This window comes from Orcinus orca, chromosome 19, assembly GCF_937001465.1.
Source record: "Orcinus orca chromosome 19, mOrcOrc1.1, whole genome shotgun sequence".
In the NCBI taxonomy this organism is placed as follows: domain Eukaryota; kingdom Metazoa; phylum Chordata; class Mammalia; order Artiodactyla; family Delphinidae; genus Orcinus; species Orcinus orca.
The window spans coordinates 31,042,734-31,056,354 of record NC_064577.1 but is presented as its reverse complement, the minus strand read 5'-3'; the positions used below and the strand labels follow the sequence as shown (position 1 = coordinate 31,056,354).

At 49.8% G+C, this 13,621-nt stretch overlaps 2 protein-coding genes across 8 annotated transcripts in view; one reads left to right on the top strand and one right to left on the bottom strand.

Moving 5' to 3' along the window:
- Window positions 1–13,621, bottom strand: part of PGS1 (phosphatidylglycerophosphate synthase 1) — a 584,793-nt gene that overhangs the window by 333,968 nt on the left and 237,204 nt on the right. The gene's annotated exons all lie outside the window — the stretch shown is intronic.
- Window positions 1–13,621, top strand: part of CYTH1 (cytohesin 1) — a 91,025-nt gene that overhangs the window by 39,899 nt on the left and 37,505 nt on the right. The window contains exon 1 of one of the 7 annotated variants that reach the window (XM_049701576.1): window positions 4,571–4,929. The exons of the other annotated variants lie outside the window; for them this stretch is intronic. The gene's annotated coding sequence lies outside the window, so the exon portion shown is untranslated. Of the gene's footprint in view, window positions 1–4,570; window positions 4,930–13,621 lie in introns of those variants that run through there. 7 annotated transcript variants of the gene reach the window in all.

Sequence of the window (13,621 nt, the reverse complement as noted above, 5' to 3'; positions counted from 1 at the left end):
TTTTTTACATTAGAATCTTTGACTCAGCTAGAACTTACTCTGATATAAATAAGTAGACATGCAGCTTACTTTGCCCTCAGATGGGCAGCTGGCTAATTGCCCCCCCCACCATTGACTGAATAATCCTATTTTTCTTTATATTTTTGTATATTTTAAAAATATTTTCTTTATGAGATTTTATGACTTGAAGTGCCACCTGTGTGTTTCAGTATCTCTTGAGTTTCTTTCCTGCTGTTTTCCTTCTCCAGTGCTGAAATTTCAAATTTTTGATGTCTCAACGCTTTAATCTCTGGCAGAGGCTCACCTCACATTACCCTTCTTCCTCTTCATAGTTTTCTAGGCTATTCATACATACATTTTCCATATGAACTTTAATATCGTTTTATCTGTTGCGCTCCTGTGAAACTCTTGTTGGTAAGGTAAACAGTAGTTTTAGAAACGGATGCACATACTGAGGACAGCTTTTCCCCGCAGAGGTCTTTCTGCCCGTGCTCAGATCTTCCTTGTTTTCTTGGTGACTTGCTCCTGGCACAGTAAGCGCGCTGGCTTGCGGGGCATTTACTGGTAGCCCTCTCACGGGTCAGCTCGCCTCCTTGAGCTGGTGGCTGTGAGGCACAGTGCAGCCCTGGGTCTCTGCGGACAAAGCATTGCCCACCGCCTGCCTCAGCCTCCTCGTGGCCCCATAGTCCTCCCCTCCTTCCTCCCTACAGTCTCCTCCTGTCTCTGCTGCGCCCTCTGCAAAGGCCAGGAGGGAGAGGATGGCCGAGAGCAGCCCCGGCAGGGATGAGTCCCCTGCGCTGGTGCCGGGAGCAGGCCCCATCAGGGAGGCTGGCCCTTGCCTGCCCCAGCTCTGCTGCCTGTGAGCGGACCCAGGACCACTGGGACCCGGAGAGCGGGCGCCTGGGTCGGTGCCTCCAGGTCCTCTCAGGCTTCTCTCAGACCTCAGGGGCACTTCTCTGGACTTCGGGCAGCTCTGAGAAGGGTTGATGTCTGGCACCAGGAGCTGGCTTCTTCTCCTTTGAGGTTAGAGTTAGGAACTGCTACCCTCTAGGTTGCTTCAGGCCTTTCTCAGAGAGGGGACAGAAGCCAGTCTCGGCTTCTTTGAAGAAGCATTTATGCTCCTAGCTTTTACTAAAGAGCAATTCAGCATGTTAAAGCGTAAGGGGGGCTTCCCTGGTGGCGCAGTGGTTGAGAGTCCGCCTGCCGATGCAGGGGACACGGGTTCGTGCCCCAGTCCGGGAATATCCCACATGCCGCGGAGCGGCTGGGCCCGTGAGCCATGGCCGCTGAGCCTGCACGTCTGGAGCCTGTGCTCCGCAGCGGGAGGGGCCACAACAGTGAGAGGCCCGCGTACCGCAAAAAAAAAAAAAAAGCTTAAGGAATAGGGTAGAATGGTTGAAATTCCATGCCTGAGTTTTGTGTGACACAGAAGCAGGGGAGATGGGGATGCTGAGATGTGGAGGGCTCCACGCCTGGTATGGGCTGGTGCAGGGCCTTTGCCCAGGTGACGTGGGGCTTGGGGAGGCTGAGTGCGTAGGGTTAGCAGGTTTGTGATGTTGCTGAATTGAAAGACGCTGATTTACTGCCTCTCAGGAGCTGTCTGTGGAATAAGCGAGTGCTGCAGACCACCCTGCGCGCGTGGCGGAGGGCCTGTTTCAAGGCAGCCCTGGGGAGACGGCGCGTGGTGTGGGGAGCGGGTGTCGCACAGGGTGGCCGTGCAAGCTCTGAGCTACCAGGGGGGCAGAAGACACTTAGTCCTCTGTTCCCACTTTTGAGCCCAAGTTTCCCTGCCTTGGACAAACGCCCTGTGTTCCTGTCACTTCTCCCTGGCCACCACGGAAAAGCTGCCCGGCCGCCTCTCCGGGTGCCCCCACGCCCCTTCCCACTCTGTCTCTACCTTGCCTCCCGCCTGACAACAGGACAGTCAGATGTCCTCATGCCAGACTCAAAGGGCACGGTCTGACTTGTGCAGCTTTTCTAGGCATTCCCAGTTTGTCCTCTGTCCCCAGCCTCGAGGGCCCTCTCACCGATGGCCCCGCCTCAGCTCTCGTGGGGTCTCCTGGGACAGCCTGGCTGCGGGCTTGGCTGTCTCTGACCCCGTGACGCCTGTCGCCAGCATTCATTTGGCGCTTACTTGCTGCTTGATTCTTTTTTCTTTAAAAGGACCAAGTAACACGTAAGCTCTTTGGGGGCCTGAACCATGTCTTACCATCTTTGTATCTTCTATGGTAACTAATAGGGTAGTTACTAATAGGCTACCTGGTTTATGGGTGGTAACCATTTTTCCCCCAAAGATTGTTAGATTACAGGTCTGAGAAAGTAAATTTTTAAAGCTTTTATTTTCTCTGTTGGTAGATTTCCTGAGATTACTAGCCGGTGAACAGTCTTTTCCTCTGATCATCGCTGTGACTTCACAAACTTGATTGCGGGGCCGCTTATTGAGATCTGTGTTCAGAGAAGAGGCGGGCCACACTGCAGACTTCCTGTCGGTAGCTTTTCATTCTCACTTCTTGTCTCCTTGCTTCCTTGGATCATACTGTTTGTGCCAAGAATTGACCGTGGTGCAGGCTTTGCTGCCAGCCAGTCTGGCCTGGCTTCACGCTGAGGACTTTGCTGGTTTACACGCTACAAGGCAAGCCCAGTGGTGGATCCTCTGTTGCTGAGTTGTAGCTGGTGAGTTAAGGGTGAGCCACAGTGAGCCTGTGCCTTATGACCCAGTCGTGCACAGAAAGTGACAGGTCAGGATCTGCCTGCTGGGACCTTTAAATCCCTGGAGTGTGTCTGTGCGTATTTTGACGTTAGCTCGGAAAGGGGGACATAGCCCTTAGGAATGTGCAGAGTGCTGTGAGAATATTTATGGTATTTTACTAGAAGGCAAGAGCTTAATTTCATGGACAGATAACCCCCTGGGAACAGGACAGTGTCCAACCAGGTGGTAAACTGCATGATACAAACATTGTTCAAAGGAAACGGTATGAAGAAGGCCTTTAAGTGAGGGTTAATTTGTGTGAACTGAGGGAGTTCTCCCCATAAGAGGTGGCTCTTGATGGCTGGCCAGGATGAGCCTCTAAACAATGAGAAGGAAACGGAAACAGGTTGGGAACGAGGTGCTCTGGTGGACCAGGGAGGATGGACTCTCCCTGGGGCCGGGTGAGGGATGGGCAGCTCACCAGACTGAGTGTCAGATAGGGACTCTCAGTCCACGTGTTTGTTGAAAACTTGCCTCCTTTTGCAGCTTAAAGCAAAGATTCCATAAATAATTTTAGGGTTTATTTCTCGTAGATTTGGTATGATTCTTTTAGATGAGAACTGTCATTTCGACACAAAAATAAAATTGTTCACATTGTGGCTGTTTCTTTAAAGACAGGCTAGGCTGCAAAGCCCAAGTGTTTGGTTAAGTCTGGTGACCCTCTTGGTGATGAGGAAACCTCAGAGTATGGATCCCACGTTAGTGTAGTGGGGGAGGGTGCCTCCTGTCAGCAGTTTCCTAAGGGCAGAGGACTGGAAGGCAGGGGAGGGTGTGGGATTTTTAAGTTTTTTTCCTCCTGTTGTTGTGTGCCTGGACCAGTGGTTCTTAAGCAGAACACTTTTGCCCTGCATGGGATTTGGCAATGTCTGGAGACGTTTGGGATTGTCCTGTCTGGGGGATAGGGTGGGGTGTTACTGGCATCCAGTGGGTGGAGGCCAGGGTGCAGTTAAATGTGCTCTAAGGCACCAGGATGCCCTCGACACAGAATGATCCCCGAAATGTCAAGAGTGCCGAGATCGGAGAACCTCATCTAGTGTAGTGGTTTATTTTCTCTTTTTTCTCCTTGTTTATTTGGCACTTGTTTTAAAATCCTTATGTCTCTTCCCTTATTAGTCAAAGGCAGTGCTTCCCAGAGGGGTCTGCAGACAAGGCTTCCAGTCACCCTGTGTTCTGGCTTAACACGGGGGCCTGAGCCTCTGGAACCCGAGTCTCAGCCTGGGGTCCCAGATCTGTGTGTCTGATGGTGCCCTTGGTGACCCTTGCACCTCTGGAGCTTGAGAGCCACTCCTCTCAGGCTGTAGCGACGTTTCTTGTCACCAGCCATCTTACAGTATCGTCCCTGGACCCACCTGCCTCACTCACCCTAACCAGAATATACTGGAACGCTATGTTGCAGCCTCTGCTGCGGAAACACCTATGGCCCGTGTGTAGAGAGAGCGGCTAGCACATGGCCTGAGTGGGAGGCAGGTCCTTCTTAGTAAAAAGGCTGGAGCGTGCCACGTGGAGACAGGGGGCCTAGGGCCTCAGAGGACAGGAAGGGGGGGATTGTGTCCCTGCCTCCTGACACAGTGCTGGGAGAAGGAGGTGGCTTTGCGCTGAGGGCGACAGAACAGCCTGCCCTCTGGATCCTGCCCTCCTGTTTATCCACTCAGGAAGGGAGAGGGTACCTTAAGTAAGGGTTAACATCCTCCCTGGGAAGCCACCATCAGCTTTTTGCTTCCAAGGGGGAGAAAAAAGCCGCTGCAGCCTGTGAGCAAAGGCTCTTGGCGCGTCCCCCCTCCGAGGCCGAGAGTGGGGGCGTGGTGGGCGGGGCACTGTCATCGCATTCATGGAAATAAGCCTGGAGGAAGGAGCACACGCTCCAAGTGTCAGCCCGGCGACGTCTCCGTCCACGCCTGCCTTCCCCACCAGCATCAGTTCCCTCTCCACCCGGGTTTCCGCTCAGCTTTTGTGTTCGCGGCCGCCGCCTCTGCCCTGGCTGTGCGGACGCACGTTCTGTGCGGGCTCCATCGCTGCCTCCGCCCGGCGCTGTGGGGGCAGCCGGGGGCCTGGGACTGGGGGGTCGCGGTGCTGGGCCACCATGGCCTCTGAAGCTGAGAGCTGCCAGCTGCCCGGGCTTTGACGTCGCCGCCCTGGGGCTGCCGGGATCCTGGGGCTGCCGGAGAGGGGACTCGCCCTGGGTAAGAGGCCGGGTGGGTGGCGCGTGTGAGCCCATCGTGTGCACCTTCCTGTAGAGCGCGGATCCCTCTGTTATTATTATGCGCCGCCGCTGCTGCCGGCCTCTCCCACCCAGGAGCAGGCAGCAGCGTGATGTGTGCAGCGGCTGCTTCTCTGCATGTCTGTCTTGTGGTTTCGCCTTCTGCTCTCTCCTCCTAGGGTTTTTCCAGTAGCTTCTTCAAATAGAGGTTTAAACCTTCAGTGTGGTTTCTTCTAGGCCTGAGATTGAGGAGCAAGCTAATAACCGATTTCTGTGGTCCTGCTCTGGTGAGGTTAGAAATAGGCCGGCAGAAAGCAGAGGGGCAAATCCGGCGAGATCTCCCTCTCAACCCACCCTAGGAGTTTTTATTTTACTCATTAAGAACTTTGGAACCTTCCCCGGGTATGGTAGCCCTCTTTCCAAAAATGCACATAGAAGAGGAGCTGGAGTCCCACGTTTATTTTGGTGCCAGGGGTCTGTTCCAGCTGTCAGCCAAGGGGGGGACAGTGTTTCAGTCTGCAGAAGTGTTCAGGGTTTTACAAAGGGCCAGCGTACACATAGGTTTTAGGAAGGCGGGTAAAGTGAGAGCGAACTGACTTCAGTTCTTCACGCCCTCACCGAGCCTGTCTTTTGGAGGGAAGGGATGTGGTGGCACAGCTGTGCAGTGCCAGAGATGGCAGCTGGTGTGGGGAGGGAGGAGAGGGGCGCCGATGCTCAGTTCGGCTGCTGGGATGGGAGCTCCGAGGCTCCCAGAGAGCACGAGGGCTCTGCGATGTCTCAAGGAGCCAGAGGTAGAACATGGCTCTCCTTGCTGAGCTGGCTTCAGCTCCGCTTGCAGTCTCTGTGACCCTTTCAACAACAGCCTTGGAGACAGAGATTGCAAGTATGAGTGCTGGAGAGAAACTGCTGCAGAAGTCCAGCTGGATCACATAGTACCACTGCTAGGTTTTAGAAAAGCTTGAGGTTCTTAAAATGATTATTTTCTAGTGTTCAGCTTTTCTTGAAAGCAGATGTTAACTTTATTTTTCTAAACCAAACTTTCAGGATAAAATTTTATGACTTTGTTTCTTTTACTACCTTGAAATTTGACTTCATTTTCCCTTTGGTTAGCTGGTTGAATCATAAGGTTATGCAAACTGGTCTTTGAGTTCTAGGATTTATTAGATAAAATGTGTTGATTCCCTTCTCTATGTAAGGTAAGATGATAAAATACCCTGCTTTCATGAGACAGTTTATGGAGCTGTTTATTATACACCCTCTCATTGGGAAGGACAAGGATGCTGACATGCCCATTCCTGCTTAAGGAAACCAGGGCAGGGAGAGGTGGTGGTTTTCTCCAGGTCACAGAGCAACTAGGCAGTGAAGCCCCACACAGGTGTCCCTCCCCTCAACCCCCAATCCCTGGGCAGTGTCTCATCTCAGTTAAGGGGGCCTGAGTTGTTAGGTTAGCGGTTAGATGAGACGTCTCAAAGACTGAGATAGGAACAAAGTTTTCCTTAAAGATGCAGACTATGGTAATAAAATCTTTAATGTACTTACTTCTAGGTGGGAGACTGGGTGGTCTTTGTGTGGAAAGAATTTAAACTAGAAGAGTAAATATTCACCTTGGCAATTTGCTAGAAGGCACCTCTCACCTCCTGTGTTGAATGTCAGTTATGCTAGCCACGTGCCAATTTAATTCTTTCTTTTAGAATCACTTAGGCTGTAAATTGGTGGTGAGACACTTCTCTTCCAGTGCTTTACACAAAAGTCAAATCATAGCTTCTTGGGAAAGGGACTAAGGTAAGCAGAAATCGGGAAGTCAGGATATTGCTATGAAAATTTTGTTTCATTTGTTTTTAATTACAGTAGAATATATGTAACATAAAATTTACCATTTTAAGTGAATGGTTCAATAGCATTAAGTTCATTTACCTTGTTGACAACCATCACCGCTATACCTCTCCAGAATTTTTGCAAAACTGAAACTCTGTCCCCGTTAAACACTGACTCCCCATTCTCCCCTCCCCCAGCCCCAGACACCCACCATTCCACTTTCTGTCCCTGTAAATTTGGCTTCTCTAGGGACCTCATGTAAGTGGAATCGCACAGTATTGGTCCTTTTGTGGCTGGCTTATTTCACTTAGCATAATGTCTTCCAGGTTCCTTCATGCTCTAGCACGTGTCAGAATTTCCTTCCTTTTCGAGGCAGAATAATATGGTATTAAATTATACAGAGGGTTGTGTAGTTTTGACTTAGTTGAAGGGAAAAGGAATTGTTTCCCAAAGTCGGGAGACTTTCTGTAAAGGTGTGAGGTGGTCAAGTCAGCAGACTGTTGGCCGTATATGTGTCTACAAGTTTCAGATTTCGGTCACATCCCTTTGCTACATCCTCCTGTGCCCTCTGGTCTTGACAACTACCCTGAGGTCTGTCTCTAAGTGTGAGGCTGTCAGCGAAGCCCCTTAGTCATTGTAGCTTTCTGTTTCACTCATCTCTATGTTGCCTTTACTTAAGGACCCTGTGAATTTTGGTTGTTTTCTTATCCCCATCATGAAGATCTGACCTCATGTATTTCTTTTTTTTTGGCAATACGCGGGCCTCTCACTGTTGTGGCGTCTCCCGTTGCGGAGTGCAGGCTCAGCGGCCATGGCTCACGGGCCCAGCCGCTCTGCGGTGTGTGGGATCTTCCCGGACTGGGGCACGAACCCGTGTCCCCTGCATCGGCAGGCGGACTCTCAACCACTGCGCCACCAGGGAAGCCCTGACCTCTAACGTCAGCATAGAATTGAGAGTTTTGTGAAAGTCTGCTGACTGTTTGTATGTCACCAAAGCCTGAGTTCTTTCTAGTCTTTTGGGGTTTTTCACACTGGAAGGCACTGGGATCTCTTGGGAGACCAAGGTGACTTACCCCAGGGTGGAGCAGAGCGAGTGATCTGACCGGAGGATCTGCACAGGCTGATTCAGAAAGTGCCTGGTGGTTTGACCAGCACTCACCACACCATGAGTTCTGTACGCAGGCCCTTTGATCTTTGTCTTTGGAGGCACACCGCCTTCACTCCGCGGGCAGCTTCCCAGATTTGCGCTCTTGAACCCAAATGCTGTTTGTAAAAAGCTCATGTTCCCTCTGGAGCCGGTAACAGTTTCTGGAGAGGGTACAGGAAGGCCCAGTGCTTTGCTTTACCTTTCTTTCTTTTTTAAGAACATTTATTTTATTGAAATATAGTTGATTTACAATGTTGTGTTAATTTCTGCTGTACAGTAAAGTGATTCAGTTATACATATATGTGTGTGTGTGTGTGTGTGTGTGTGTGTGTGTGTGTGTATTCTTTTTCCTATTCTTTTCCGTTATGGTTTATCACAGGATATTGAATATAGTTCCCTGTGCTCTACAGTAGGACCGTGTTGTTTCTCCATTCTGTGTATAATAGTTTGCATCTGCTAATCCTCATGCTTTACTTTACCAGGCTGCTGTGGCTCCAGGTGGGCAGGTGGTTTCTGAGGCTGTGTGTGTTTTCAGTTTCATGAAACTCCAGCCTGGAAAAGGTCTGGCCTTGCTTAGCAGGGCACCCTGGCCAGCGCTGGCTCCGGAGGCCTGGAAGTGCTTTTTCTGCACACCGACGCCCTCCTGGGCTTCATGGAGACCAGACCTGTTTGTCTACTTTCTCCACACATGGGGAAAAGGGAGGGCCTTATGGACTCTTGGCCTCACCTTTTTAAATGTTTCCCTGCTGTGCTGGTTTAAATTTAGACCCTTCTTATCCACCGAAAGGCAAGGGCTATATATAAGAAGGATGATGGTTGATGATTATGGTGGAAAAAATAAGGCAAATGACGTATTTTAAAGCTAGGCAGAGGGACCTGGTATAGCTGGAGGACCTCAGGGAGCTGTGTCTGGGCCCTAAAGCGCACCTCCAACACTTTGATAGATGTCACCCCTGGGGACGAAGGACAGACAACGCGGTCCCTTTTGGCTGGCAGCCGCCTGTATTCCTGTTGAGCAGAAACTGCTGTCAGAAGATCTGCCTTTTCAGTTAGACTTCATGGCACGTCTCTGGGCACCTGCCCGTGACTGTGACCGCCGGAGAGGGAGAAGCTGGACCTAGCGATGCCGCATGTGCATATCTACCCGCCCCCAGCCCGGAAGGAGGGCGCTGTCCCTTTAAGAGAGCCTCCTTTGTATGCGCTGGATGGAGCACATTGCTGCTCTGGGTTTCTGCCGGTTAAATCCGCAGAGCAACATTTAAATAAAGAAATAAATAGAAGGTCCCCTTGTGTGGCTTTTCTATTCACAGCCGAGCACAATGGTCCCTTGTTGTTGTAGGCTCTTTAATCCCCTTCATTAAATTGGAGCCCTGCAAGGGAATGGTGAGGGGCTGCTACTGGACTGGTCCCCGTGCTGGAAGCAGGACACCTTGTAGTGAAATTAACCTTTGCAGGCATGAATTCCCAAGGCCTCCAGGCCCTCTGCCCCGTGTCCTTTATGCGCAGGCCGCTGCCTCCCTAGTTGCCATTCTTTTCAGGAGAAGAGGGCTTAGCTGCCTTCCTGGCACAGAAGCGTGGCTGCAGCACGTGGCAGTCGGGGGGTGGGGGTGGGGGGTGGGGGAGGAGTTGTTTGTTGCTCTGCCATCTGGCCCATCAGATCTTTTACAGTTTAACCCTAATAGCTACGCAGGAGAGCCAGGGCGTGGGTAGATAGATGCCTTTCCCAGGGGCCCACGCTGCTTTCTCAGAAACTCGGGGTGCCGAGTGGATGTGGTGGTTTCTGAGTACCAGCTGTTCCTGTCGTGTCCTGGTGGCAGCCTTCCAGGGTCCTTGAGACGCCAGCTAGGATGCTAGGGATCGCTTACTCCTCTGGCTCTCCAGCCATGGTTTTGATTCTTCATGCTGTTAAATGAAATTAAGCATTTTGTCTGTGGAATTTTTTTTTTTCCTCATGGGCAACATGAGAATGAGGACTTGAGTTGAAAATTTGCTGTTGCATTGATAAGGTTAAGCAGAGGAAAATACATTTGTTAAAATGCTGGATTTTTTTTTCTCACCTCAGAGCAAAATTCCACTGGAAAAATGAGATCTAAATCTGCTTCTTTTTTTTTTTTTTTTTTGTAGTAAGTTCTTAGGTGATTTGTTGAACCAAAAGGGAAGCAGTGCTGTGATTTAAGGGTACTAAGTGTGGAATGGCGAAGCGATTTAGAAATTGTGTGGTTAATGTCAGGAGACAGCTTCAAAGTAAATGTGGATAAATGTCTTGCTGGTTCTAACTGCACATTGGCTAGAAGTATCTTCCATCTGACCACCAGGACATATTGATGTTCCGGAAAAACCCGAACGAACTTTCTGGCCAGCCCAATAGAAGGCCTGTCTTTTTCTATGACCATAGGCTAACATTTTTATTTTTCATTTAAAAAATGCAGTAGTACTTAACTGTATTATTTTAAGCAAGTATTCAGGAGCTCTTGTGCCCCGTCTCTCTCCATTCCCAGACCCCCTACCCAGAAGCAACCACTCATAATGAACTTATTCTGGATTTTGATCTTCTGGTAGATGCTGCCAGGTGTGTATTAATATTCTCTTCCTGCTGATTATTTTATCAGAGTCAAAGATTATCTCCTGATTTCCTTCACTTGCAGCATTCTTTCCTTCACTCTCTCCCTGTCCATTTTTGATAGTTTTTCACAAATGTCTGGTCGCTTAATTTTCATCTTTGAGACTTTCATACACGCATTGACAACCTTGATTTCTGTCTGTGATCTTTCACGCGTGCCTCCTCCTCCTTTGTAAGAGGAGGTGTGGGGACCCCGCTTGCCCCTCTCAGGCCCTCACACCTCCGTCAGCTCTTCCCGCATTTCAGCATGCTCACAGATGATTACATACAGCTTTTGTCCTGGAACCTGAAGTGGCCTCTGTGCCACGTGCTCCCCACCGGCACCCGCCCCGCGACAGGAGTATGCGCCCTCCTGGGAGCTCTTCCCAGCACCAAGGTCGATGCCTCCTTTCTTGCCTCCCATTGGCTTGTGGCTTGAACCCTGATTCCCTCTAGCCTTTGTTTTTCCTGTTTCTAGCTACCTTGTTGTTCTGTTGAGAGGAGACCCAGTGATGCCTTCTCCCATCGTAAACACTCCAGCTCTTTCCCATTCATTCTCTCGTCCACTCTTCCTGAGGACGGTCTTCTTACAGCCCATTGGCCTCTTGTTCTGATCGGATCCTCTCCACGCTGTGAGCGTGCGTGCGTGTCGGGTCAGAATCGTTTTTGTTTAGAACTTTGAAAGCCCCTTCCACTGTCTTACGGGATCTCTGTTGCTCCAGCCCAGTTCTTGTTTTGTGGGTGGTCTGGTTCCCCTCTTTACTCTTCATCGAGGTTTCAGGATTGTCTTTAATCCTTCAACTTCTGAACTTTACTCTGAGGACTTCTCTGAGATTAAAAAAACTTTATTATACTGAATGGACTGACTTCTTATATTTTGTTTTGCTTCTTTTTTCAAGTCTTTTCTTTTGCACTTTGTTCTGTAGGAGTGCCTCAACTTCATCTTTTATCCTTTTTTTGACTTTTTTTATTTTGGGAGAGGCTAGAGGGGCAAAATATGTTTAATTTCCAAGAGCTTATTATTTTTCTGTAGTTGTGTCCTTTTCATAGTTTCCTGTTCTTTCAAAGTTTTCTCTGTTCCCTTAATTATCTCTGTCTGCTCCAGGGTAGGTTATCTGCTCCCTGCCCTGCTGGTTACCATTCGGGCCGGAGGCTCAGCCATCTCTGTGAGCGGAAGAATGATACGGTGGATAGGCTGAGTGGGAGCTCCAAGTGTGGGGACGGGCCTGGGGCATAAGTCTGCTCTCCACAGGGCAGTACCAGGCCTCCCAAATATAGGAATCGAGGCTCCGCCCTGGGCACCCTCTCCCATGCTTGCTCTCCGCGTGTCAGTCCAGCTCCTTTGTTTTTGCCTGGGGACAAATATATATTCAGAACCTTTGGGTGCCAGACACTGTGCTGGGTGCTGCGAACACGGCAGTGTCAGGCATGCAAGGTCCCTGCCCTGGTGGAGTCTCTGCTTTCAGAGGGAGGTGTTGGCGCTCTGCTTTCTTTGCCCTGGAAATTCGTTGAAGCCTCTTTTGCCGATGGCCCCTCTCCCCATACTCTGTGGTATTGCAGGATTGTACCTTTTTTTATCCCTCTACTCTCTCTAAAGCAGCATCTCAGAAGGTGGAGGACCGCAGGCACATTTTGAACTTCTACTGCAGAAACTAGATTGTGACCTTCCAGAAAAACTGTCTTGTGTGAAGGCTAACCCAGAATGGCTGGGTGTTTAGATTCTGAAAAGGAAGCCACCACTGAGAGTTTCCAGTTTGGAACAGTAGAAATTGGCTTCTCAGGGTATCCAGCAGTCTTGAGATACAGATTTTTCACATCATGGTTCTGTTTTTCATCAGCCTTGTTATGAGGCCCGTAGTCTTGCCTCTGATTGGGGCGAGACTCCTTAGTGATCTGATCAAGCCTTCTCTGTGGTTCAGAGTCAAAGCCTGGTTATTCATTCCCCCATGGAATAGCTATTAAAGAAATGAACTATTGCCTCAAATTTTGCAAAACCATGTTATGTTAGAAGCTCCGGAAATTAGTTTCTTAAAGCGAACTTCTCATCTTCATGGACTAGAAATTTTTCCGGTTTGTGAAGTCCAGAAGAAGCAGAGTGAACTCCTTTGGGTGTGCTTTTCTCTAGAATGGGGAATGGATCAGTATAGTTTGTGCTGTTTCTTAGAGTGGCTTTTGCTCTAACTAGAGCTGACCTGTTGTTCGTTAGCTTTCTCCTGAAGTAGCTGCTGGCATGCTCACCCCTGAGTTCACAGAGGCACAGTTGAGGCCGCACTTGGAAGGCCTGGGCTTGGGTGTAGGTGGTCTGTTGGAATCTCTAGATGGCTCTGCCTTCCAGCCTCTAGTGAATTAGGAGTGTATTTCAAACTACAGGACTCAGTGCGTTCATTAGGCTACGAAATCAGTTTCGTGGGCCACAGCCACTGTTAGGAAAACTAAGTGTAAAACAGTAGAAAATGTCAATAGATTTCTCGTGGTAAGGGGTTTGTTTTTGTTTTCTTTTTTTGGCTGCACTGTGAGGCATGTGGGATCTTAGTTTCCCAATCAGGGATCAAACGCATGCCCCCTGCAGTGGAAGCATGGAATCTTAACCATTGGACCACTGGGGAAGTCCCAAGGGTATTATTTTTGTGTATGGGGGAGATTGGGTCGTGAAATCGAATGCATTTTTTAATTGTGCGTCTTGGAGAAGTTTAAAAGACACTTTTCTAGGGACTTTCCTGGTGGCGCAGTGGTTGGGAATCCGCCTGCCAATGCAGGGTACACGGGTTCGAGCCCTGGTCCGGGAAGATCCCACATGCCGCGGAGCAACTAAGCCCGCGGGCCACAACTACTGAGCCTACGGGCCACAACTACTGAAACCCGCACACCTAGAGCCCGTGCTCTGCAACGAGAGAAGCCACCGCAATGAGAAGCCCGCACACCGCAACTAAGAGTAGCCCCCGCTCGCCGCAACTAGAGAAAGCCTGCGTGCAGCAACAAAGACCCAATGCAGCCAAAAATAAATATACAGTGGAGAAAAGACAGCCTCTTCAATAAGTGGTGCTGGGAAAACTGGACAGCCACATGTAAAAGAATGAAATTAGAACACTCCCTAACACCGTACACAAAAATAAA